Raw genomic sequence first — 24,542 nt, 5'->3', positions numbered from 1 at the left:
TTGCTTTGGATGAGGCAAACCCTGCGGGACTACGGTTACAAATTAACCAAAGTTCCTTTACTATGTGATAATGAGAGTGCAATCAAAATGGCCGACAACCCCGTCGAGCATAGCCGCACTAAGCACATAGCCATTCGGTATCATTTTCTTAGGGATCACCAACAAAAGGGAGATATCAAGATTTCTTACATTAACACTAAAGATCAATTAGCCGATATCTTTACCAAGCCTCTTGATGAACAATCTTTTACCAGACTTAGGCATGAGCTCAATATTCTTGATTCTAGAAATTTCTTTTGCTAGCTTGCACACATAGCTCATTTGAATACCTTTGATTATATCTCTTTTATATACTATGACTAATGCGTCTTCAAGTCTATTTCAAACCAAGTCATAGGTATATTGAAAGGGAATTGGAGTCTTCGGCAAAGACAAAGGCTTCCACTCCGTAACTCATACTTCGCCATCACTCCAAGCATCTCTCTATTCCTTGGGGAGAAATGAGAATTCAAAGCAAAAGGACTTCGTCTTTGGTATAATCTTAACTCATTTACTTATGACCAAAGGGGAAGATAGTACCTAAGGGCTCTAATGATTCCGTTTTTGGCGATTCATGCCAAAAAGGGGGAGAAATGAGCCCAAAGCAAAAGGACCGCACCACCACCAATTTCAAAACTTAGTGTTTTCCAAGAAGTATTTATCAATTGGGATCCTGTTGTGTTCAAAAGGGGGAGAAAGTAGTATTTCAAAATGGTATATCAAAACCCTCTTGAACACTAAGAGGAGGATTTAATTTAGGGGGAGTTTTGTTTAGTCAAAGGAAAAGCATTTGAAACAGAGGGAGAAAATTTCAAATCTTGAAAATGCTTTGCAAACTCTTATTCATTTACCTTTGACTATTTGCAAAAGATCTTTGAAATGAATTTACAAAAAAAATTTTGCAAAAACAAAACATGTGGTGCAAACGTGGTCCAAAATACTAAATAAGAAAGAAACATTCCATGCATATCTTGTAAGTAGTTATATTGGCTCAATTCCAAGCAACCTTTACACTTACATTATGCAAACTAGTTCAATTATGCACATCTCTGTTTGCTTTGGTTTGTGTTGGCATCAATCACCAAAAAGGGGGAGATTGAAAGGGAATTAGGCTTACACCTAGTTCCTAAATAATTTTGGTGGTTGAATTGCCCAACACAAATAATTGGACTAACTAGTTTGCCCAAGTGTGTAGATTATACAGGTGTAAAAGGTTCACCCTCAGCCAATAAAAAGACCAAGTTTTGGATTCAATAAAGGAGCAAAGGGGCAACCGAAGGCACCCCTGGTCTGGCGCACCGGACTGTCCGGTGTGCCACCGGACAGTGAACAGTACCTATCCGGTGCACCAGGGGACTCAGACTCAAACTCGCCACCGTCGGGAATTTCCAGGGCGACTCGGCTATAATTCACCGGACTGTCCGGTGTACACCGGACAGTGTCCGGTGCGCCAAGGGAGGTCGGCCTCAGGAACTCGCCAGCTTCGGGAAACGCCAACGGCTAGCCCGCTAAAATTCACCGGACTGTCCGGTGTGCACCGGACTGTCCGGTGCGCCTCCGAAGCAACGGTCATCTCCGCGCCAACGACTCTCTGCCGCGCATTTAATGCGCCCTCTGCGCGCGCAGAAGTCAGAATCGCCCATGCTGGCACACCGGACATCAAACAGTACCTGTCCGGTGTGCACCGGACACCCAGGCGGGCCCACAAGTCAGAAGCTCCAACGGTCAGAATCCAACGACAGTGATGACGTGGCAGGGGGCACCGGACTGTCCGGTGTGCACCGGACTGTCCGGTGCGCCATCGAACAGACAGCCTTCCAACGGCCACTTTTGGTGGTTGGGTCTATAAATACCCCAACCACCCCACCATTCATTGCATCCAAGTTTTCCACTTCTCAACTACTACAAGAGCTCTAGCATTCAATTCTAGACACACCAAAAAGATCAAATCCTCTCCAATTCCACACAAAGCCCTAGTGACTAGTGAGAGTGATTTGCCGTGTTCATTTGAGCTCTTGCGCTTGGATTGCTTCTTTTCTTTCTCACTTGTTCTTGAGATCACAACTCCATTGTAATCAAGGCAAGAGGCACCAATTGTGTGGTGGCCCTTGCGGGGAAGTTTTGTTCCCGGCTTTGATTTGAGAAGAGAAGCTCACTCGGTCCAAGGGACCGTTTGAGAGAGGGAAGGGTTGAAAGAGACCCGGCCTTTGTGGCCTCCTCAACGGGGAGTAGGTTTGCAAGAACCGAACCTCGGTAAAACAAATCTCCGTGTCTCACTTGCTTATTTGCTTGGGATTTGTTTTGCGCCCTCTCTCTCGGACTCGTTTATATTTCTAACGCTAACCCGGCTTGTAGTTGTGTTTATATTTGTAAATTTCAGTTTCGCCCTATTCACCCCCCCTCTAGGCGACTATCATAAACACTTACTAAGGGGATAGTAAATCTCCTCAGGATTCTGACTGCAAGCTTTGGCGCATCGCCACCCCTGTTTTAGGGTTGTTCTCGTGTAAGTGCCACGCTACCCTAATCGTGCTTTGCGATAAGGACAAAGCTATTCTTATTCGTTAAATCTTGGTGCTTTCTCATACTAATGTGTTTTTATGGCAAGAAGCACTAGTTATTGTAGTACTTAGATGAATGCGTCGGCATGATTGTTATCATACGTATTATGTCTTCCGACCGTGAGTGTTTTGCCGCCGTCGCGTGAGGTCCACAATCTCGAAGGAGGCATCCCGTTGCGTCCCCACGTAGCGGATCTGATCTGTCACGGCTAGTCTTTGACTTATCCAAGATCTATTTAATATCCGTCTGGCTAGGCCTTGCATGGTAATTGGACGTTCTGGTAACGTGCTGGGTGGCTAGCATCGATTTTGGGTAGGGATAGTGTAACACCTCAAATCCATCAATTAAAAATAAGATAATATTAGCTGCTAAAACTAGTAGAGAGGAAATGATTTTAGAATAAAAGAAGGTAATGGAGTAAAAATATAAATATTTAATCTTTTGAGTAAAATTTTATCAAGTGTTTGAAGCACTCATATCGAAGCATATATTTTGATTGAATTGATTTGCAAATCCAATTGTTAGATTTATTTTTTATGATAAAATCTCGTTTTATAAAATAATAATGAGTTTTTGAAACGTTATTCTTGGACTACGCATTTTGTTATGTTAATAACTTTTGTTTGAAATTATTTGCAAGAATCTCATTTGATCCTTTTGTAAAACCAACTTTATATAATTATTGGAATCACCTTAAATAATTTAAATATTCTCTTAAATATATATATATTGGGATTCATTATAATTTATGGAATATGTTCGGGGCCTTCTTCTCCGCCGAAGATCCTCTGTCACACCCGGTTTTAGAAGGCAAACCGAATGCAAACCATGTACGTGCCATGATCAACAATTCACGTACACAACAGTTACATAACTGGACATCATCACACAATGCTCAAATAATAACATAAATCATAGTAATAGTTGATTACATCATGATGTCCGAGACATCCACATAGTCATTAACAGTTATCAAAGTGCGGAAAAAGAAACGTAGATACACACGGCCTTCACAGGCAGCCGACTAGGGGTTTGCCGCTAACCCACATCTAGAACTCATCATACTCGTGGAACTCCTGGAAGTCCTCCTCCACAGCTTCATCTTCTCCTGAGCAGTGGTTGCAACATGGACAACCTAGGGGGTTTGGTGTGTAAAGCAAGGGTGAGTACACATCAACATACTCAGCAATTGTCCTGTTTGGCTGTAGTGGACTAGCTTTATGTGGGGTTTAGTCAAGCAGTTACTTTTAGTTGGTCAGGTTATTATTTACTAGTAGAGAGCCAGGTTTTAGCATTAACCCAAGTTGTTAACCCAAAAGTACCCTTTCCAAACGGAAAGAATACTAGAAACTTTACCATAAGCATAATCAAACCATCATCCTTGCCACCATCTGTAAATCAAACAACTCTGATCAAAGTATATCTAATCAATGGAGCTCCCTTGGCCACTCATAACCGCAAGCACGGCTGATATATCAGTTTCATAACACTCTGCAAAGGTTTTCCTGCTACATGCGCACAAATTTATGATGATAAGAATGTGGGTTGAAATGAAATAGATTGGCATGCATAGAAACAAAAAATCTGATTTAAATGTTTTATTTCATCCATAAAAGTAGGATCTTGACAACATCCATACAGATAAGATCGTTGGAACCAGTTTATGACATATACTGACACTAATTATGCTACATGATATAGATATTTATGCACTGCGGTACAACGCGAAAAAATCTGTTTCTTCCTGCATGCGAATAAATCTAGGATGGCAAAAATGTGCGTTGAAAGAAAATGGATTAGCATGCATGGAAACAAAAAATCTGATTTAAATGTTTTATTTCCTCCATAAATATAGGATCTCTCCAACATCCATGCATCTAGGCTCGTTAGAACCAGTTTATGATATACACCGAGACTAATTATGCTACACGTCAAAGGTATTTATGCAATGCGGTACATTGTATACAAAATCTGTTTACTATTGCATGCGCACAAATATAGGATGATAAGAATGTGAGTTGAAAGGAAATTGATTGGCATGCATGGAAAAAAAATCTGATTTTCAATGTTTTATTTCGTCCATTAATATAGGACCTCTCCAACAGCCATGTAGTTAGCCTTGTTAGAACCAGTTTATGATATATACTGATACTAATTATGCTACATATCGAAGGTTTTTATGCATTGTGGTACACTACGCAAAAATCAACAAACGTTTACATAAAATGTGAATAAAAATATCATAAACATACAAAATATGAAAGGAGAGCCATAAACTGACAATGTATCATAAAAACCTATTGATGTTGGCATAAATATAAATATGTATACAAAATAACATAAAAACAAGGTCGTCGATCTGCCACCGCTCGTCGCATAGGGAAGTCCGTCGTCGTCGCTCGTGCCTAGAGAAGGCCGGCATCGTCGCGGAAGGGGGACGCCAGTGGGCGCCCCTTCGGGGCGCGCGCCTCCGAGGAGCCAACATCGTGCGGGCGCCTCTGACATCCACCGCCGCGTGCGCTCCTCCAAGATCTGCCGCCACTGCTTTCGAAGCCTATCTCGCCTCCCGCAACCGCCGTCACCACCGGGCCTAGTGTGCGTCGCCGCCGCTCGTCCAGTTCGGGAGCGCCGTTGGTGCTTGCCCACCCGCCATAGGAGTGTCGTCGTCGGTCACCCGCCTCGGCGCACCACCGCCGCTAGCCCTCGGGATCGCCGCCGCTGCTCGTCTGGTTCGGAAGCGTCGTCAGTGCTTGCCAGCCCGCCATAGGAGCGTTTTAATCCAAAGCCCGTGTTGCCCACGTTTAAATTAAAGTTGGAGAAGTTGCCGGCGGGTCAAAGGATGTTTTAATCCAAAGCGTTTTAATCCAAAGCCGGCGGGTCAAAGGATGTTTCGCAACAGCTTAAATTAAAGTTGCCCACGTTTTAATCCAAAGCCCGTGTTGGAGAAGTTCAGTAGTTTTTTTTGGGTGTTATATATAGAGAGTGGACAGAAAAATCCTACCTTTATATATCAACGAGCAGCCCGATGTTGCAGTTTTCACGCCCTTATTCATGATTTTAAATATAAAAGACTATTATTAAAAACATAGTATGTATTAAACTTTAAAAGTTATTAAAATTTCTTTGTATAGGTTTACAATAAGACCATATATAAAATTCAACATGCATGCGCTTGAGCAGGCGCGCCAAGGGGAAGAATCGCCTACGAATAGAAGCTGCCGCGGAAAGCTGCAGAAAGCACGGCTTTCGTCGTTAGCAGGTCAGGTAAGGGGTCGACACGAGAAGCGCCGCGGAAGCTGTATCACGAGAAGTCGTTATGTTACGAACAGTAGAACTACAACAGACCGGCTGTCCGTGGCCACTGCCCGGTTTCAGGCAGACAGACTGGCGTTCAGCTTCAGCGCAGTTTCAAACAGTGAAACAGGCAAACAACAAACACATATTTCATAAATTCATAGTAGAATATAGCCAATACTCTCAATAGCAGGCACAGAGCTGTCCCATATTAGAATAGTCATATTATTTAATGTATATCCCGAACTCCTTGTAACAACCTCTAGCTACGGATATAGATTGTTTGTTAGCTGTTAGCTAGATTTACTCTCATGTAACCGGGTCAAGGGAAGGTTGTTACATCTGATGTTATCCTTGCGCAATGGGCGCCTATATTAACACGGAACCCGCGGCCCCTGAAGTGGTATGACGCTTCCTGCCCTCTGAACTTTCACATGGTATTCAGAGCCAAATTCACCTTGCAAATCAGCCATGTCGAGTTCCCCCTCCAATCCACTCATTGCACATCCAGTATCCGAAAAACTTACCCGAGCAAACCATGCCATATGGGAAGCCCATGTTCGTGCGGCCATGCGTGGCTCTCGCCTCATTGGCCATCTTACTGGAACCACACCAGTGCCGGAGAAGGAGATTGCCGACGCTGATGGCAAGAAGACGTCAAATCCGGCGTTCGAGGAGTGGGATGCTCGGGACCAACAGGTCCTCAGCTACCTGCTCTCGTCTATCTCCAAGGAAATCCTGGTCCACGTCTCAAGATCTGAGACTGCAGCAGATGCGTGGAGAAAAATTCAGGCGATGTTCGCCTCACAGACCCGGGCTCGGGCTGTGAATCTCCGCATCGCCCTCTCGACGACCAAGAAAGGCAGCATGAATGTTGTTGAATATTTCGCGAAGATGAAGGGATATGCTGATGATATGGCGGCCGCAGGACGTCCGCTCGAAGACGACGAACTCGTCGAATACATCATCACCGGGTTGGACCGTGATTTTACCTCACTTGTCTCTGCCCTCGTTGCAAGGGTGGAGCCAATCTCAGTTGAAGAATTATATTCTCAGATGCTGAGTTACGAAACAAGAATGGATCTAATTCATGAAGGAGAGCAGCAGGCATCCGCTAATCTTGCATGTCGTGGAGGTCGCTCTCGAGGACCGGGCCGCGGTCGTGGGCGTGCTCGGCCTCCTAGCCGCGGCTACAGCGGTGCAGGTGTGGGCGGCCAGGACTCCCGTGGAGCAGGTGGACAGGGACATGGCCCTGGCGGACAAGACAGCCATACTGTGGCTGGCAAGCAACGTGGCTACAGGCGCTCAAGTGGTGACTCATGCCAAGTTTGCTTTAAGAAAGGACATACGGCTGTCAACTGCTGGCACCGATTTGATGAAAGCTATGTCCCTGAAGAACGCCATGCTGCTGCCGCGACCAGCTCATACACAGTTGACACAAACTGGTATGCTGATAGTGGCGCCACTGATCACATCACCGGTGAATTAGAGAAACTGTCCATCCGAGATAAATACAACGGTGGAGATCAGATCCACACCGCAAGCGGTACAGGTATGGAAATCAGCCACATCGGTAATTCCTCTGTTAGCACCTCTAGTCGTAAGCTTCATCTAAAAGATATTCTATATGTTCCTGAAGCCAAGAAAAATCTTGTGTCTGTCCATCGCTTAACTACAGATAATTCTGCCTTTATAGAATTTCACCCAGATTTCTTTTTGATTAAGGATCAAGCAACTAGGCACACGCTGCTTAGGGGGCCATGTCACCGAGGACTGTACCCTCTTCCTTCGTCATCATCAATAAAGCGTCACGCCTGTGGAGTCAGCCAGCCATCAATCTCTCGGTGGCATGATCGTCTTGGTCATCCTTCATCTGTTATAGTTCGGCGAATTATTAGTAGAAATAAACTCCCTTGTTTAGTTGAATCTAATAATGAGTCTGTATGCAACGCTTGCCAACAAGCGAAAGCCCATCAGCTGCCATATCCTATTTCTTCTAGTAAATCGAACTCTCCTTTGGAGCTTATTTTTTCTGATGTCTGGGGTCCTGCGATTGAGTCTGTGGGCAGAAAACAATATTATGTTAGCTTTATTGATGATTATAGCAAGTTTACCTGGATTTACCTTATTAAGTTAAAATCTGAGGTATTCCAGAAATTCATTGATTTCCAACGTCTTGTTGAAAGGCAATTTGATAGAAAAATTCGTGCCATTCAAACAGATTGGGGAGGAAAATATCAAAAATTAAATTCCTTCTTTACCAAAATTGGCATCTCCCATTTAGTCTCTTGCCCTCATGCACACCAGCAAAATGGGGCAGCCGAACGAAAGCATCGCCACATTGTTGAAGTCGGCCTTTCCTTGCTATCTCATGCATCTATGCCTCTTAAATTCTGGGATGAAGCTTTCCTATCAGCCACATATCTTATTAATAGACTACCTAGTCAAGTCATTAATAATCAAACTCCTATAGAACGTCTTTTTCACCAAAAACCAGATTATTCCTCTTTACGTGTTTTTGGTTGTGCCTGTTGGCCAAATTTGCGCCCCTACAATACTCGCAAACTTCAATTCAGATCAAAGCAGTGTGCTTTTCTTGGCTATAGTCCTCTTCACAAGGGTTTTAAGTGTCTCGATATCTCCACAGGACGTGTTTATATTTCTAGAGATGTCATATTTGATGAGACTGTTTTTCCTTTCTCCGCTCTCCATCCAAATGCTGGCGCCAGATTACAGTCTGAAGTTCTCTTAATGCCATCCCTCACAACTAAAATAGGTGCTAATAGACGTGATACTGATGTTCCTGATTTTCTCCCTGTTAATACTAACTTGTCTGATGAGAATACTGCAGTGCACAGACATCAATATGCAGGGGGTCCTGTTCATCGAATTGATGGATCACTACCCACTGTTGCAAGTTTGACGCCAGGGGAGGAACCTGACCAGTCTACCGCGCATGCATCTGAGGGAATCCGGGACACTGTACAGGCGCACGCCGCTCCTGTGCCGGACCACTGTACCACGCATGCTGCTCCTGTGCCGCTCCACTGTACCGCACCTACAGCCCCTATTTCCCCTATTACTACAGGCGCTGATGTGACTATACATGACGCACTTTCTTTACAGCAAACAGGGGAAGCAGCCGCGTTCTTGCCAGAGCCGGTCCATGCCCATGATGATACTGCTGACACGTCCCTACGTCCACACACGAGACTGCGGAGCGGCATCCGGAAAGAGAAAATATACACTGATGGCACAATCAGGTATGGCTACTTCACGTCCTCTGGTGAGCCACAGTGTCTTGATGAAGCACTTAGTAATTCTCATTGGAAGAATGCTATGTAGGGCTGGGCATTCGGTTTTTTTTAAAACTTCGGTTCGGTTTTTCGGTTCTAAAAAACTTCGGTTTTCTAGACATTAGAAACCGATCGGTTTTCTTGAAAATGAAAAACCGAGGAGTTCGGTTTCGGTTTTTTACTTCGGTTTTTCGGTAAAACCCAAACACTATACAGGCGTACATAATTAGAAAGCTATCAGGCATACATATAGCTATCAGGACATAATGTAGACAGAATTTAGGAATACATAGTACATCACATAAATAATAATAAGTTCATTCCAACACAGACACAGAGTTGACAGTAAATCAATAAATCAAAGAGGTAATTCTCATAAAAAAAGTTCATTCTAAGTTTCTAACAGCTGAGAACTTCTTAAGCTTACGCGCTGACAATGTTCACCTAAAAACTTCTTAAGCTTCTCTTTTTGGACATCATATACTTTCACAACTGCTCTAGTAGCTGTTCTTCTAGAGGGCAAAATGAAACGTGGGCATGCTTTGGCCAAAAATTTTCTAAGCCCAGGACGCTCAGGCAAAACAAAAGGTTGTTCATCTTCAATAATCATTTCAGCAAAACTATTCCTTAGATCATCAGCATCGAATTTCCAAGTTGAAACAGTACCAACACTACTGTTTTCTTGACTAGGTTGCAATTGCAAAGTTCCTTGATTATCAACTACCTTTTTGTTTGGATTCTTTTTGCAGATTTTCAAATGAGATTTCATGGAGGACGTACCATTTATTTTTGGGTCACAGCGAAACAATTTTGCACAATACTTGCACTTGACTCTTTCATCCCCATTATCAAGTTTAACCTTGCTGAAGTGCTCCCATGCATCAGATCTTTGAGCAATAGCTTTCCTTTTCTTGCACTCTCCATCCTTCTCTACATCTACCACCTCAGTGACTTGGTTTGCAACAGTTTCACCAGTGACTTGGTTTGCAACGGTTTCATCAGTGTCCCCCATCTATACATTAATACATGACAAAAAATCAAAATAAACTGGTAACGGCAAAAAATGGGTGAGAAGAATACATACATTGGAGGAACACTCCGTTCTGGCCGCCGTCGCCGTGTGCTAGAGAAACGCCGCCTCTGTCTTGAATCTTGATGTCGGACGCGCGCTTGAGCTTGACGGTGCCGTGCTGCAGATGCTTGCGTGGCGTGCTGCAGATGCTTGACGGTGCCGGTCTGCCGGACGCGCGCTTGAGCAGTTCAGCAGCTGAAGTGCAGATGCAGAGATCAACTTGAGCTAGACGGCGTGCTGCTGAAGTGCAGATGCAGAGATGCTTGCAGATGCTTGTGGGGCGCGTAGTCCACTTGCCTGGGTGGCTGCTGGTGGTGCCGTGGTGCTGTGGTGGAGAACAGGAGAAGCGCCGTGCGCCCGTGCCGGCGTGCCGCCGACCGCCGCCGCAGCCCACAGCTTACTGCCTCTAGCGTCTCGGTGTGACGGTGTCTCCTAGGGGCTAGGGTTGGCCCTTGGCCGGTTGCCGTCGATCACTAGTGCAAATAGACAGGCTTCGGTTGGTGGCTTACATGGGCTGTGGAGAGAACAATATTCAGATGGTGGGCTGGCTGCCTGGCTTAGTGGCTTACATGGGCTGTTCGGTTTGCTCGGTAATTCGGTTCGGTACAGTACAAAAACCGATTACAATACCGTGTACCGAACTTCACAGTTTTAAAAACCGAAACCGAACCGAAATACCAAAAAAACCGAAATTTCGGTACGGTTCGGTTCGGTTCGGTACGGTTTTTGGTATATGGTAAAAATGTGCCCAGCCCTAATGCTATGGATCTGGAATATGCTGCTCTGATGAATAACGAAACATGGCATCTAGTTCCACCAAAAAAAGGCACAAATGTGATAGGTTGTAAATGGGTATATAAAATTAAAAGGAAGGCTGATGGAAGCTTAGATAGATATAAAGCTCGCCTAGTTGCAAAAGGTTTTAAGCAACAATATGGAATAGATTATGAAGACACATTTAGTCCAGTCATTAAAGCTACTACAATACGTATTATTCTATCTATGGCTATCTCTCGAGGTTGGAGCCTTCGACAACTTGATGTTCAAAATGCCTTCCTTCATGGTTTTCTTGAAGAAGAAGTCTACATGCAGCAACCACCAGGTTTTGAGGATCCAGAAAAGAAACAATATGTGTGTAAGCTTGATAAAGCATTATATGGACTCAAACAAGCACCAAGAGCATGGTACTCTCGCCTAAGTTCCAAGCTGGTGAACCTCGGTTTCTCACCATCAAAAGCTGATTCATCTTTATTTTTCTATAACAAGGGTAACACTACAGTATTTGTGCTTGTTTATGTTGATGATATAATTGTTGCAAGCTCTACAGAAGCAGCAACCGCAGCACTGCTAAGAGATTTAAAAGGAGAATTTGCACTCAAAGATCTTGGTGAACTACATTATTTCTTGGGCATAGAAGTGAACAAGGTACGTGATGGGATTATTCTTACTCAAGAGAGATATGCTTCAGATTTATTAAAAAAGGTAGGAATGTCAAACTGCAAACCAGCTAGCTCACCATTGTCCACTAGTGAAAAGCTATCCCTGCATGAAGGGTCATTGTTGGGGAGCAATGACGCCACACAATACAGAAGTATTGTTGGGGCTTTACAATACTTAACACTCACTAGGCCTGACATTGCATTCTCTGTTAATAAGGTATGTCAGTTCAATTCCTTCATGCCCCTACAACTGTTCACTGGGCAGCAGTAAAGAGAATCCTCAGGTATATCAAACAGTGCACAAAGTTGGGTCTGCATATACACAAATCACCCTCAACTTTGGTAAGCGCATTTTCTGATGCAGACTGGGCTGGTAGCATTGATGATAGAAGATCAACCGGAGGTTTTGCAGTGTTTCTAGGATCTAATCTTATTTCTTGGAGTGCTCGTAAGCAACCCACAGTATCTAGATCAAGTACGGAGTCAGAATATAAGGCTATTGCTAATGCCACAGCTGAAATTATGTGGGTACAAATTTTACTCAAAGAACTAAATATTAGCAGTCCGAGAACAGCTAAGCTCTGGTGTGATAACATGGGAGCAAAATATTTATCAGCCAATCCTATCTTTCATGCAAGAACCAAGCATATTGAGGTGGATTATCACTTTGTAAGAGAAAGAGTTCTACAAAAGCTACTAGAAATTGATTTTGTTTCCTCCCAAGGACAAATTGCAGACGGTTTCACTAAGGCATTATCGGTCAAACTGCTGGAGAACTTTAAAGTCAATCTCAACCTCCGACGGCTGTGATTGAGGGAGGCTATTAGAATAGTCATATTATTTAATGTATATCCCGAACTCCTTGTAACAACCTCTAGCTACGGATATAGATTGTTTGTTAGCTGTTAGCTAGATTTACTCTCATGTAACCGGGTCAAGGGAAGGTTGTTACATCTGATGTTATCCTTGCGCAATGGGCGCCTATATTAACACGGAACCCGCGGCCCCTAAAGTGGTATGACGCTTCCTGCCCTCTGAACTTTCACATCCCACACGACCATTGTTTCTACTGTAGCATGGCTGGCTGGGAGCAAATTGTGAGTCAGTTCCCATAGATTCTATCTACCTCTATGTCCATGTCCATATTTTCTTCAGGTTCCAGCTTCTACACCACGAAAAACAGAGCGCTAGTATCGCTGATTACTGTTTTCTAACATATCTGAAGTATACGAAATTTCAAGAACGAGGTTTACCATACATTGCAACTTTCCTCTGTCGTCGTGGTTGCTGTCCTGGTGGGCGTTGCCTTGGTGTGGGTGTGTGGCAGTGGACAGTGGGTTGGCTAGGCGCAACCGGCAGTTGTGCTGAAGACGAAGATGTGGTCACTGGTGAGCAACGCTACAGCAGTCAGACCGTGTTGAAGAAGTGAAGATGACTAGAGGAGCATACTGTTTTCATGAGGACTGAGGAGCTTTAGGTGGCGTCGAAGTCAGGCGGCGTGCCGGCGTCGAGGTCGGGCCTCGGCATTGGCCTAGGCGCTAGGCGGCTGGTCCCTGGAGTCAAACTTTTCGCAATTTAGTCTTTTTTTAAAAAAAATCACGTTTGAATTTCTAGACGACTCAATATTGTTTTTGGACCTTTTGATCGGTGTCATACGCTATGACGCCGAGGTAATACGGCTCGACGCCATGACCAACGGTATTGAGGTTATTGGTATGCTAGACTCCCATGCCGCACTAGTACCTATGTGGCCGAGCTCGGCGCTATAATTCATGGCGCCGAGCTCTCATCTCCAGCTGGCTTCTGAATTTGTACGTGACAGGGAAAAAATGCTATGCTCTGGGATCAGCTTGTTAGCCATGGCACCCAACCAACGCTCACATAGCGCGCATGAGCATGAGGCCGCTCGGCTGGAGCTCCGGCATGAGGCTGCGGCCGTCATTTGCCTCTGCACGAAAGTGGGCATAAGAGATAATGAAATATCATCCATAATGGATGGGTGGACCTATAGCTAAGAACAAGAGACGACCTACTAGATACTAGCAGATCCCATTCTCGGATGCCAGTTACTTCTCTTCCCTGTTCAACTGCTCGTTTTCGTCCTCAAGCAACATGGAGTAGCCTGTCACTGCCTCCCAACTCTCATCTCTGTCTGGTAGCAATCCGACCGCTCCAAGGGGCGCTACAAGAACGGCGATACTCGTCTGCCCCGGCTCTGGTGTGGCGGTTGCTTGAGCTCGGCGCCATGAATCGTGGCGCCGAGCTCGGCCACGTAGATGCCAGCTCAATAAAAGGAATCCAGCGTACTAGGTAACTTGGTGTCGTATGCTACGGCGTCGAGCTATGTTATCTCGACGCCATGACCTATGGCGCCGAGTAAAGAGTCCAAAAACGACATTAAGTCGTCCAGTGGTCTAAATGTGCATTTTTTTCAAAAGAGGGACTAAATTACAAAAAAAAAATCGGTCCCTAGAGGCGGGGCTTGTCAGCGCCTCTCATATACAAGACAAGCAAGTGAAGCATGTGGAGAAGCAATCGCCAATGGGCCGTTGTGTGAAGAAGCCCAGTGTTCGATATGTCGGCCCAGAATTACTGCTATAATAGTGTGAGAGAGTTATTTGTATTCGGGAGAGAACTGTGGCGAAGCTCTATAAAATTAATGTCCCGGCTCTATAAAACTTGAAGGTTATTTTAAACGGCCCCTAATATATTGTGCGGCTAAATATACCGTTAAAACTAAATATACCACAAACATAGACTAAGATAATATTTACTTCAATTCAGCATCTAAAAATACAATAAACTTGATTAAAAATATAAAAGTACCTAATTAGAGACGATTTGATCCTTCCCCGCCTCTAATAACTTCATCAACATTAGCACGTGAATTTGAACCTACACATTACAAGTTCAATATTTGTATAAAATGAGAGATACAACATGACAATATAACTAAGTGCAAAAATGTATAAGTGAGTACAAAAATATACCACTTGAACTTTATGGAGGTAGCTTTTTCATCCGACTCTTCAATTCTTGAAAATGGTATAAAATATCATCACTTTGAATACTTGCAAAGATATCTCTTTCTATATAGCATACCATTCTATGATTCAACCAATCATTTCCCATCTTATTTCTCAATTTTGTCTTCATGATTTTCATAGCTGAGAAGGCTCTTGCAACTGTGGCAGTTGCAACAAGCAAAATTAAGGCTAATTCAATGAGATGATAAACCAATGCAAAAACTAGGTGTCTCTCGGTTTGCACCATCTTAATAGCTAGATTATCAAGGTCTTCACAATTTGCAAAATCAGAATTACCCCTCACATCAACAATAAATATATCGAGTTGGTCTCTAAGGATCAAGAGGTCATATTGAGAGAAGTCTGCAGAATAAATCTTAGCCAATTCTATCAGCTGAGCTTTGTCATAGCTGGCAAATGAATTTCTTGAATCTAGACAAGAAATGCATCTCAATAATTGAGTAGATCTTTCAGTGAAACGATTGTTTTAATTCCATAATAACTTGATCATACACAACAATAAAGATCTCATTTTTGAAATGATGATAGTAAGTCACTAACTGACCTCCATGTCCCCTTGAGCGACCTCGGACAGTAATTGTATCATCCATGTTTGGTACAATAATGTTATGTTGGTTACAAAAAGTCTTCACCTCATGGACCCTTCGCAATATATGCTCTTCTGACAGCATCCCTAATGTTTGCATCAATTTGCTCAATTAGCATGTGAAGACCAGGATCAGCTATAACTTGATCGACATTATTGGTATTGCTATCTCTTAAACCCACCAATTCATTTGCATTGCTACCTTCTGTCTCTAATGATGCTTGTCCCTCCTCAACACCTAATGTTTCTGATTCTATAACAGGTTCTTCTACGGAAGGTTGGTTTGGTGTTGATGAATCAGTTCGTATCAAAAAGTGTAGAAGTTGGACAATAAAATGATCTCAATGTTTTTGTCCTCTTCATTCTTTGATTTTGATGTCAATCTACATCAGTCACAGAAACATTTAACAATCTAGTATTTAGCTCGCTGTTCACTAGTAATTAGTAAAAAAAGAAGTTGAGAAAATAAGAAGCACTTACAGACTGCTGGCGCTGGCGGCTGGCCTACTGCACACATGGCACTAGCCACTACCCACTGGCACGCTGTCTGACGCTGGCACACTGCAGCGCTGCCCCTGGCCTGGCCAGCTGGAACCTGGAATCCTGGAACAACACGCAACACGCTGGTCATTGGGCCTGGGAAAGTGGCCGAGTGGGCGTCGCTGGCCTGGTCGGTGGTCGCTGCCATGGCCCGTGCCCTGCCCCTGGCGCCTGGCGGCTACACAAGCTAGTGCCTAGCGGCCCTGCCTGCGGCTGCGGACTGCACTGCGGTACTGCTGCTCTGCTCGCCTGCTAGCGCCCCTGCGGCTGGCGGCTGGCGCACTCGCACGGTGACACGGACGCTGGACACAGAAAGCAGATAGGAGGCCTGTTAGGGTTTTTATGGGCCAAAATCTCTACTACATATATAAAATTGTTTTTGGGCTACGACCCGGGCCACGACCCAGGTGGCCCAGGCCCAATATCCGCCCCTGGGAGAGAAGGAAAGGGGTAGGAAGAAACACAACAACAATTACATTGTACCCACTACTGACTATTTTCTCCCACTCATCTGATCCATTCATCTATACCTTCTTCCTCACAGTGTCGCCACTAGCGGGTCGCTAACATTCTAGTATCAAAGACCACCGTTCTTGAGCCTGGCGGGAGCCACGGATCCGAGCATCGCAGTCGCTCTGGAGGAGCAAGCCAAACCCGTCAAGGTGCAGGCGAAATCGCTCGATTCCACCCAGAAACTTCTTCAATGGATCCGCGATCATTTCGACCAACAGGATGCTCGTTGGCGCGAACAAGAGCACACGGTGGCAACAACCGCAACCGACCTCCACACTGCAAGCCAAGGTCGACTCATCGGAGATCGGCTTCGTCCCGGTGGATCTAAAGAGCATCGTCGAGGATCACGTAGGCGCGCACGTGGATGCACTTGAGGCATCCGCCTAGCGTCGACTACAACCACTCTAGTGTCCGCCCTAAAGGACGTTGAAGGAAAGAGTGATGCCTAACAGGGGGTGAATTAGGACTTTTGAAAACTCTTTCTAAACTAGGCCACAAATGAATCCCTAGAACAAAACATGCAAAAAATCAAACTAGAATGTGCAACCTAGGTTTTGTCTAAGTGTTGCTATCTCTATCGCAAAGCCTAAGTTTTAATCCCAAATAATCTAACTAGAAAGACAAGATTGAAACTTAAATACTTAATATAAATGGGAAGGTAAAGAGCAAGATAGAGATGCAAACTCTCGTGGATGACACCGGTATTTTTACCGAGGTATCTGGAACCACGCAAGGTTCCGACTAATCCTCATTGGTGCCCCTACGCAAAGGGTAGCCCACGCGAGGGCCAAGCACCACAGTTGACTAACTCCATAGAGAGTCGTGGGCCTTCTCCATGCGCAAGTGGTGCTCCACTTCTGGCTCCTCTCGGACGCTCCTCGCCGTCTCCACTATCGAGCTTCCGGCCGAAACGCCACAGGCCTCATTTCCTCCAGTACACGGTGGCAGTCGTGACACAAACTCGGTTGCCACGGTATCGCAAGACTCTCGCCCCACTCGGTACAATTACAACGGCTCACGCAAGAGCCGAGGGATTCTATGGTTTTTCTAAACTTACTCAACTAACTAGGATTCGCCTAGAGCAAGCGCTAATGCGGTCTAACTAATCTAAGCACTTCGCGAAGCACCTACGCTAATCACTGAGTGATTCTATTAAGCACTTGGGTGTGTGAGCATTTGGAAATTTCTACAATATGCCTTAGTATGTTGCTTGGGCTCCCAGACCTTGAAATGGCCGATCGGGGGGTATTTATAGCCTCCCCCACAATTATAGACGTTGGACAGAAGCAACAGCTTTCTGTCGACGGGCGCACCGGACAGTCCGGTGCACACCGGACATGCACTGTTCACCATCCGGTGCCCTGCCACGTCAGCCAATCGTTTGGGTTTGTAGAAGTAGACCGTTGGATCCAACCGTTACCCAGACTGTCTGTTGCACACCGGACAGTCCGGTGCTACAGCCCGAGAGCACCCGTTGTGGGCCTCTCTGCACAGACTATCCGGTGTCCCACCAGACATGTTACTGTTCACTGTCCGGTGTGCCACCAGTGCGCTGGCTGACTGCCCACTTCATGGATTTCTTCGCTGTTCCTTTTGGGCTTCTTTTCTTCTCGAGTCTTGGACTTCTACGCATCTTTTATGTCTTATTTTGAGGTGTTGCATCCTCAGTGTCTTAGTCCAACCCTCTTCGCATCCTGTGAACGATAAACACAAAGACTAGCAAACATATTAGTCCACAAGTTATGTTGATCATCAAACGCCAAAACCTTTTGAGCCAAATGGCCCGGGGTCCATTTCCTTACAGTATCCACCTTTTTGGTGATTGATGACAACACAACCAAAGCAAGTAAATATCACAAAATTTAAATAAAAATATGTAATCTACTTGCTAGGATGCATGAGTGTCCCCTTAAAGTGAGCATATGGATTTAAGCCTCCCCCTAACTCCATAATTCACTTACTTCCTATTTTAGACCAAAGATACTTGAAAGACTAAAACCACTTGTAAGATCAAAAATTTTAAATTGGATGGTTTTTTGTGTTTGATATATTTTTCACACTTTGGTCCCTAAAACTTCTCCCCCTTTGGCATCAACCACACAAAAGGAAGACATTAAAAGCATATAGGAAGCAAATAAGACTTGCCCTCTTAAAAGATTTATCAATTGAAGCACTAAAAGATTACTCCCCCTAAACGAGTGTTCTCCAATTCAAAGAATATTCTCCCTCTTTGCCATAGACGAAGAAATACTCCCCCTGTCAGAGATCTTATTCTTAGGAAAAAGCATGTGAGAAATAGAGGTAAAAGACATGGTTTGATTAGACTAAATTCCCCTATGCATAGGTAACAAATATATTTTGACAACATATGTATTTAGCAACATGAGAAGTATAAAATATGAAATATAGTCTAATCAAAAACTGGAGAAGACATGTAAAAGGTACCAAATATAGTCATGTGAGACATGAAACTACTTGTAGATTTGCAGTGGACGCTTATTGTCTTTCTCCGGTGACTCCATTTTCCTTCAATGAGACTACTACATATAATAGACATGAAAACAGGTATTAGTCTCAAAGACTTAGATTATAGAGTAACCTCGCCTTGAAAGTGTGCATACAAGTTTTTGAATACTTGTAGGAGACATGCACTTGATTTTGATATCAAGAGGGGCAAATTATCTATAATCCGAGCTTTGGCACATACGAGTTAAATGATACCAATTGAAGCATGGAGGATATCAAATGTGGAATATGTCATATACCAATACCAATTGGAATATCATTTACTTAGAATGTTTAATAAGCTATGTGCCATGCTTAACTAATCTTTTTAAACCATGTAGGTTTGCTCAAGAATATGAATCGAAAACGAGCAATCCTACCATATGATTGACCTAGTATGCATGCAGCTATAATCAAAAGTGAATATTACATGTAAAACTAGGCATGTAAGGTAAAATCTAGATACGGGAAAATAGATACGCATATCTAAAACAAGAAATCTAGTTACCTTAGTCATGGGCGGGGAATTTTGGGTCCAAAATATACACTAACCCACTTGGCGATAGGCTTGATCCAATATGATGCATCCAATGATATACATCCCAAATTTGCCAAGTCTCCAAATTCCCCGAAAGTCCTTTGGACTTTTCACTTCCCTCTTAGGATCCAAACCTTCTTGGTTCTTTTCATGGTTGAGATAATCTCCTTTGGCACCCAGATGCGATTGGCCCCCTTTCCTTTGTTGGCTTGCTTGTTGACCTTGATTGCTATCATCTTTCCATTCTTTTTCTTCTTGATTAAATATCGTGTAGAAGCCTTTTTTGTCCACCTTGTTGATATAGGTGTTGGAGATTTTGCTTGTTGGCTTTTGCTTGAGCTTTTGCCTTTGCTTATCCCCGGTCTTCGCCTTGCATTGGTAAGACTTGTGGCCTTCCTTGTGGCATAGCCTACAAATCACAGTTTCTCCCTCTATAGGCTTGTTCACTCCTGCAGTGGTGTTATCCTGAGGCGATTGGATTTGTTTGGCTTTGCCTTTCTTGTCATACAAAGCCTTGCCAAGGCGAGCCACTTCTTGCTTTAATTGCTCATTCTCCATTGCAATCTCATCCGAACATGTTTCTACAACAACATTCTTAACAAGAACTTGATTGTAGGGGTTAGAATCATCGATTAAATCAAAACAAGAAGTAGAAGCATCTTTCTTAATAATTTCATGTATTTCAACCAAAGATACTCCTGGGGTGCTACCAATGTTTTCTAACTTAGTAGTTAGCTCATTGTTATGTATGCTAAGAATTTCTATTTTTCCTAGCAAGTTTTCAATGGCTTCTTGAGAGCTAGCTAACTTAGCCTTAAGTTTTTCATTCTTTTAATAAGTCCATCATTGGTAGCTAAGGATGGAGCATTAAATTCTAATTGCTCAATTTTAGTTGATAGCTCACAATTTAAATTTGTAAATGTTTCAAATTTTTCAAGCAAACATTTATAATCATATTAAGAGCTAATCAACTTATTTTTCAATGTTTTAAGTTGAGCCTTTTGTTTAGTACATACATACTCGAAAAATTTAACGGCTTCCGCAAGCTCATCTAAGGAGGGCTTTCCCTCACCTTCATCATCACTACTGCTATCATCACTAGAGGATGGAATACTCATTTTACCACTTGCCATAAGAACTTGCGTGATGACCGTGATGAGTGTGATGAGGATCGATGGTTGCGCGTCCTTGGAGGTTCATCTTCGCTTGAAGAGTCATCCCAAGTTTTGACACTTGTAAACGCCTTGCCTTTACTCCTCCCCTTTGCGGGTTCGGCCATATTTGGACAGTTGTTCCTGAAGTGGCCCTTCTCCCCGCATGCGAAGCATCCTCTCTTTCTTTGCTTTTTCTGTCAATGTTAAAGAGAAGATCCTCGACCTGCAGAGGCACACCCATTAGATTAATCTTGCGGATCATCCCCATTACCTTTACGACGCGTCGGATTATTTCTTCGTCCTTGAAGGATGATGTTGATGGTTGATTATCTTTTTCATCATCGCTTTTTTCTTCTTCCTCTTCTTCACTTGAGGAAGTTGGAGTGGGAGCCTTCTTTTTTCCTTTGCTCTTTTCATCACATGTAAAAGCATATGACCTTGAAGAAGTTGACTCCTCTTGTCGACCCATTTTTTGCGGCATCTCAAATGCCACAATTTTCCTAATCACAATGGTCGGGGTCATTTGACTCAAGCCCTCCATGTTGTGAAGAATGGTGATGACGCTCCCATATCTTTGTTGTGGTAGTAGGGAGATAATCTTCCTCACAATGTCCGCATCACCTAGCTTATTAATGCCAATAGGATTGAGCTCATTGATGATTAGAATCAAACGAGAATACATATCTCTAACAAGCTCATTATCCTTGATAGCAAAAGAATTATACCCATTTAAGACTAGACAATGTTTTTTGCTCACGAACATTGGATATGTCGTCATGGAGCTCATGCAATTTTAGTCAAATCTCATTAGCAGTTTTTAATGTAAAAACTTGATTAAAAATATTCATGCTAAGAGATTCATACAAGCAATTTTTGGCTCTAGCGTTCAAATGTATTTCTTTTTTCTCACTCGTGGTGGGTTTCTCGAAATTTTTTGGTGGTTTCATCCCGTCACGGGTGACTCTCCAAACACCTAGATCAATGGCCTCTAGGTAACAAGCCATTCTAGCACTATAATATGGGAAGTTAGTGCCGTCGAAGTGTGGTGGCCTATGGGTATTCATCCCCTTCCTTTAAAAGACGTCGGCTCTTTTAGCGGTGATGCTAAAACGTTTCAAATGAGCCAAACTAGACTTTGATACCAATTGAAGGAAACAGTGACGCCTAAGAGGGGGGTGAATTAGGACTTCTAAAAACTCTTTCTAAACTAGGCCACAAATGAATCCCTAGAACAAAACCTATGCAAATAATCAAACTAGAATGTGCAACCTAGGTTTTGTCTAAGTGTTGCTATCTCTACCGCAAAGCTTAAGTTTCAATTCTAAATAATCTAACTAGAAAGACAAGATTGAAACTTAAATACTTAATATAATTGCAGAATGTAAAGAGCAAGATAAAGATGCAAACTCTCGTGGATGACGCCGGTATTTTAACCGAGGTATCCGGACTCACGCAAGGTTCTGACTAATCCTCGTTGGTGATCCTACGCAAAGGGTAGCCCACGCGAGGGCCAAGCACCACGGTTGAGTAACTCCGTAGAGAGCAGCGGACCTTCTCCACGCGCAAGTGGTGCTCCGCTTCCGGCTCCTCTCGGACGCTCCCCGCCATCTCCACTATCAAGCTTCCGACTGAAACGCAGCAGGCCTCGTTCCAAACGGTCCGTCATTGTTTAAATTACAATTTCTCTAAAATGAAGGGATCCAAACGGTCTGTCATTGTTTGTTTGGACATTGGAGCATGATCAGGCATTCCAGACCATCAAGACAACATTATCTACTACACTGGTTTCGGCACTTCCCAACTTCAACAGACCATTCGTTATGGAGAACGACGCATCAGGTACGGGTATTGGTGACATACTTACACAGGATGGCCACCCTCTGGCCTTTGTCAACCGTGCACTTGGCGCCAAAAATTTGGGACTGTCAACCTACGAAAAAGAGTGCCTAGCTATTATCCTGGCAGTGGACGAATGGCGACCTTATCTCTAGCACTCGAAATTCGTGATATACACTGATGAACGCAACCTCTCCCATTTGTCTGATCAACGCCTGCACGCGCCGTGGCAGCAGCGAGTATTTACCAAGTTATTAGGCCTGCAATATCAGATCATCTACAAAAAGGGTGTGAATAACGATGCCGTCGATGCTCTGCCACGTCGCACTTCAGTTGGCCTAGAGATTTATAGTGTGTCGTCCACAGCTACCCAGTGGCTCTCAGGTGGTTCAAGGGTACAGCCAGGATGCAAGAGCAACCTAGCTGCTCACCGTGTTAGCATTACAATCTTCTCCACAGGAACCCTACTCCCTCCACCAAGGTCTCATCCGATATAAGGGCAGAGTGTGGCTAGGTGCTAATCGAGACCTTCAGCTTCACATCCTTTCAGCACTGCACGACAGTGAGCTTGGAGGCCATTCTGGCTTTCCCGTCACCACAGACGGCCAAGCAGCTCTTTGCGTGGCCAGGGCTTAAGAAGTTGGTCAAGGAATTTGTCGTTTTGTGCACAGTCTGGCAGTCTGCCACCAAGTGAAGCCCCACCGCATCAAGTATCCCAGGTTACTCCAGCCGTTGCCTGTTCCTGACCAAGCCTAGCAAGTGGTCTCGCTGGACTTTATTGAAGAGTTACCCTGATCCAGTGCAGCTAAATGTATCCTCGTAGTGGTGGATACGTTCAGTAAGTATGCCCATTTCATCGGCTTGCTTCATCCATTCACTACACTCAAAGTTGCTCAAGCTTTCATGGCAAACGTCTACAAACTTCATGGACTACCTCATGCTCTAGTCTCATATACAGACCGTATCTTCACAAGCCATCTGTGGCAAGAACTCTTTCACCTTTTAGGCACCAAACTGCGAATGAGCACAACATACCATCCTCAGAGCGACGGATAGACAGAACAGGTCAATCAGTGACTGGAGACCTTCTTGAGCAGTTTCACTCATTCCTGTCCAACCAAACGGAGTCACTGGCTTCCACTAGCCGAATTCTGGTACAATACTTGTTCTCATTCATCATTGGGAATGTCTCCATTTGAGGTTGTTTATGGCTGACCCTCTAGACAGTTTAGCTTGGTGCCTGCAGACGCGGTGTCCACTGCTGAGTTGGCTGACTGGTTATCAAGCAGGGAACTCATGCAGTCATGCTTCGTGTGGTGAAACAGAACCTCATGCGTGCTCAGCGAGAATGAAGCACCAGGATGATAAGGGCAGGACTAACCATGGATTTGTTGTAGGGGATTTCGTTTATGTGAAGTTACAGCCTTACATCCAAGGGTCCGTAGCCACTCGAGCAAGCCACATAAACTCAGTTTCAAGTTCTTTGGGCCTTACGAGATTATCCAACACATTGGCAAGGTCGCCTATAAACCGCGTCTACCGGAATCGGCAGCAGTTCACTCGGTGTTCCATGTCTCCGAGATCAAACCATATGTTCACCCTCCCCAACTGGTGAGTTCTTCCATGCCAACTGCTAACCTTGCTCTTCAGTACCATGCACAGATCTTGGATCGCAGAACGGTGTCACGCGGTGGTTCCTCCATCGACCAACTATCGACCAACTATCGACCAAGTTCTTGTGCACTGGTCCGGTATGGACGCGGCTCTATCATCATGGCAGGATACTGAGGTGCTCCAACTGGCGTTTCCAGATGCAGATGCTTGGGGGCAAGAGTCGTCCAAAGGAGGGGGGATGTCAGTGCCTCTTATATACAAGACAAGCAAGTGAAGCATGTGGAGAAGCCATCGCAATGGGCTGTCGTGTGAAGAAGCCCAGTGTTCGATATGCCGGCCCAAAATGGCTGTTGTAATAGTGAGAGAGTTATTTGTATCCAGGAGAGAAGGAAAGGGGTAGAAAGAAACACAACAACAATTACATTCTACCATCTACTGACTGCTTCCTCTCTCCCCTCTGACCCATTGCTCTGTACCTTCTTCCTCACGGTGCCGCCACCTGTCGCT

The 24,542-nt window shown here is 44.3% G+C and overlaps 1 non-coding gene across 1 annotated transcript; it reads left to right on the top strand.

The window, feature by feature from the left end:
* The first annotated feature begins 6,828 nt into the window (after positions 1 to 6,828).
* Positions 6,829 to 6,967, top strand: LOC111589834 (small nucleolar RNA Z247). The gene has a single exon (XR_004851669.1). It is a non-coding gene; the product is annotated as a small nucleolar RNA Z247 (small nucleolar RNA).
* Positions 6,968 to 24,542: the final 17,575 nt, after the last annotated feature.

Source organism: Zea mays, chromosome 7, assembly GCF_902167145.1.
Source record: "Zea mays cultivar B73 chromosome 7, Zm-B73-REFERENCE-NAM-5.0, whole genome shotgun sequence".
Lineage (NCBI taxonomy): Eukaryota > Viridiplantae > Streptophyta > Magnoliopsida > Poales > Poaceae > Zea > Zea mays.
Note: the sequence above shows the minus strand (reverse complement) of the source record. Positions and strands in the feature narration are given on the sequence as shown.